The sequence below is a fragment of the Didymella exigua genome, assembly GCF_010094145.1.
Source record: "Didymella exigua CBS 183.55 unplaced genomic scaffold M421scaffold_33, whole genome shotgun sequence".
Lineage (NCBI taxonomy): Eukaryota > Fungi > Ascomycota > Dothideomycetes > Pleosporales > Didymellaceae > Didymella > Didymella exigua.
This window is the reverse complement of record NW_022984807.1, coordinates 63,674-67,303: the sequence shown is the minus strand read 5'-3', so window position 1 is coordinate 67,303 and position 3,630 is coordinate 63,674.

Genomic DNA, 3,630 nt, shown 5'->3' with positions numbered 1-3,630 from the left:
TATAACTATTAAACTGCACAAGCTAGAGGCTAGAAAAGGTCAAAAAAGGGGGGGTACCTAGCGAGCATACCTATTAATAGGTATACTTTGCTAGGTAGTGTTAATAACTTAGCTAATACTAGGCGGAATAAGCTAATTCTTTTTTTATTAGAAGGCGCAATACTAGGCGCTTCTATCAAATAATAGATTATGTAAGCATATCTCTGCTAGTTAAGAAGCTATAAGCCAAAACGTAAAAAAGCATACCCTACCCATCCGCCAGCCTAGTACAGCGTTGCAGGTAGGCTCTCAACCATCGCTGCAACGCCATATCACACTGAGAATCCGCTGTCTAAGGGTTTGAGTTTTCCCAATTGCTGTCCAGTAAGCAGCGTAACGCCAGCGTAGATGTGTTACCTTGTCAGTTTCTTCACCTCACGACTCTAAGCATCGTGGCTGGCTTGCTGCTGGAGTAGCAGTAATACTGTTGCGGTATCAAGGGCAAATGTATAGGACGAGTGTATTGTGTTGTTCTGTATTGTGTTGCTTGTATCTTTTCTCTCTAAGGCTTGCTGCGGGGTCTGTTTTGATGACGTGTTTGTGATGCAGCTAAGGTAAGAGGTGCTTAACAACATAAGGAAGTAGCACTAGACTACCACTAACAACACGTGATCTGCTTCTCCTCTTAACTGTTACAAATACTAGGTGAGATCTCTGCTGGCTCCTCTGTACCTGTAGCAGTAGCTAACGCCTATTTTGCAGCTGGATTGTCCTCCCTGTTGTCTGCTGTTGCGTAGGCTTGTTTTCCTTGTCTTTGTCCTCGGCAGGTATAGCCTCAGCAGCAGCGCGCTGTGGGATCGGCGTCTGCGATTCGAATAATAGGCTATCGCCATCACAAGCATGCTGTGGGAGCGGCTCTGCTGAGCGTTAGGTATGTCTTACTATTGCTAGTAAAGTTAGAGGAGTAGGAGTAATACCTTCTTTACTAGCTGAGTAATTCTCTGTTGCTAGAGTCACATTTTTCTAATATAATTTAGATCTTATTAAAAGCACAACACTAAAAAGCTATTACAAGATAGTAATTAGAGCTATCTAAACTTCTTTATAGGTGCAGAATATAGGTTTAATCTTAATTATACTACAATTTAGTAACAAATCTGCTTAAGCGTTATATAGCTACCTTTACACTAGGTAGGTAGGTTATAGTATATAACTAGGATTTTGCCTCTGTCTTCTCGCACTAAGTTAAATCTATGTCCTAACATAAAGCCTTACCCTCCCCTTCTAACTTGTCTTTGCTAGAGTTGTGTACAGCTGTGTTGTGGTACTTGTCTTAAATACTGTCTAAGTTACCTTTGTTCTATCTATAGCTTAGGTTATTAGTATTAATAATCTCCTTTGTCTTTAAAGCACCTGCTGCTGCTGCCTTACAGCTCTCCTAATTCTGCGTGCCCTTGCTGCCTTTAATTTATCTAACCCTATTATTATGCTTCTTCCCCTTGCCTTTGCTTAGGGTCTTCCCTCCTGCCTGCGCATTTTTATTATTCTTTAGTAAGACTATTATAGTCTTATCTCATAAACGTGCCAGCGATCTTAGGGTCTTCTCTAGAGATATGCCTATATTAGGCATGCCTATAAAAGTATACTATTAGCTAGAGTTTGCTTAGGTATACAACCTGTTGCATGCATACCTAGGTTACTAGAGGATAATGTAATACAGCCCTAACTGTCTGTTCTGTGAGCTAATGCAGACCTTTATTAGCAGGAAACTAAATAGAGTGTGTTTAGAAGTACACACTAGGCTGGCGGATGGGTAGGGTATGCTTTTTTACGTTTTGGCTTATAGCTTCTTAACTAGCAGAGATACGCTTACATAATCTATTATTTAATAGAAGCGCCTAGTATTGCGCCTTCTAATAAAAAAAGAATTAGCTCATTCCGCCTAGTATTAGCTAAGTTATTAACACTACCTAGCAAAGTATACCTATCAATGGGTATGCTCGCTAGGTACATCGGGAAAAGTTTTTCGAAATCCGGCCTAGACCGGCCGTTGCTGACAGTCGTGGCATGGTCGTGCAACTGCCGTTCAACGGCCCCAACGGCCCCAATTTGCGCCTAACGGCCCCAATTTCGCGCTAACGTTGCTAATGGCTAAAACGCTAAGTGCCTATATTTAATAAACTTAAAACAACGTTGCAACGTTGTTGCATGGCTACCCTTAGTGGTGCTAGCACTAGCATTAAATATTTAAAAATTGCGAAATTTCACATACAGATAGAGCGAAATTGTAGCTTCAAAATAAGCGAAAAATTATTGTTATAGGCCTACTACAACGCGAGTTATAGAGCGTTGAAGGTTTGTTTGTTAAAGGTTTGTGTTTTGAAGTTGCGACAGCACACCATAGCAGCTGCAGCTGCGCCCGCACACAACGTAGCAGCTGCAACAGCATACAGCATAGCACCTGCTGACCACAACATACACACACACACACAGCAGCAGCGCAACAGGAGCTTGCAGGACAGGCAGGCCTAGGCGTAAAATTCTTGGTTTACCCAATATTCTTGAATAATATTCTTATATTTTCTAACATTCAGGCTGCTAGAGCCCTAGCAAAGAATCTTAACTTAGTGTCTTAGTAAGGAACATTAAGCTTAAAACCTTCTACACTTAATAACTATTCTATTACTAGGCCTATAATATTATTTAATAGCTTATTTTAAAGAGGAGACATAGTAGTATATTAATATAATAAAAGTATAGTTTATTAAGCAGAGCTACTATTATAGCAGGATTAGGAGTTGTTGTGGCTATTGCAGCTGTTAGGACTGTTAGAGCTGTTGGCTTGAAATTAGCTAGACATTGAATGCACATTAAATAACTATTGTAGGCCTACAAGTCCTACTGTTGCCCACAGTACAATGCCACGATTTCCCGATTTCGACAACGGAAAAACTTTTCCCGATGTACCCCCCCTTTTTTAACCTTTTCTAGCCTCTAGCTTGTGGAGTTTAATAGTTATAACAAAACCCTCTACTACAGAAATGTAGAGGTAGTTTTTCTCTTTCTTTTAAGCCCTATTTCGCTAGAATCCATGTATTATTGACAAAGTTTTGGGGGGTACCCACGAAGGACGTTGGAGTATACCCATTCCGCCAGCCTAGTACACACCTAAAGTATGACCTAACTCCTTCTCTATATTAAAGGTACCTGTATAATCTGCATTGCGAACTGTTAGCCACAGTATAGATAAGAGTATATTATGTACGTACCAGTCGCCATAGCATTGCCAGTGCTAAGCACAAGGGTGATACACAGGTCTGTGTGCTGGCGCAGCTCGTTGATAAAGTTATTAACAACAACTGCAAAGTCATCGTCATCTGCTAGAGGCCTGTATCAGGCGTACATAAGTTCCATACTGTGCTTGTGTTCCCTCCATAACTTAACAATGTCTAGTTAGACTTCTTGCTTCACGAATTCCACAAGCATTGCCCTAGACACGTTATTGCTAGTAAACCCTCTAGTCACTGTCTCTAGGAGGGTCATGTCTAAGAGCAAGTAGCGAAATAGTACCCTTGTAATTGTTAATTGCCTTCAGGAATCTATAAGTCTAACATTAAACTAGAGTAGGTTACTAATACAGTCTTACAGTAG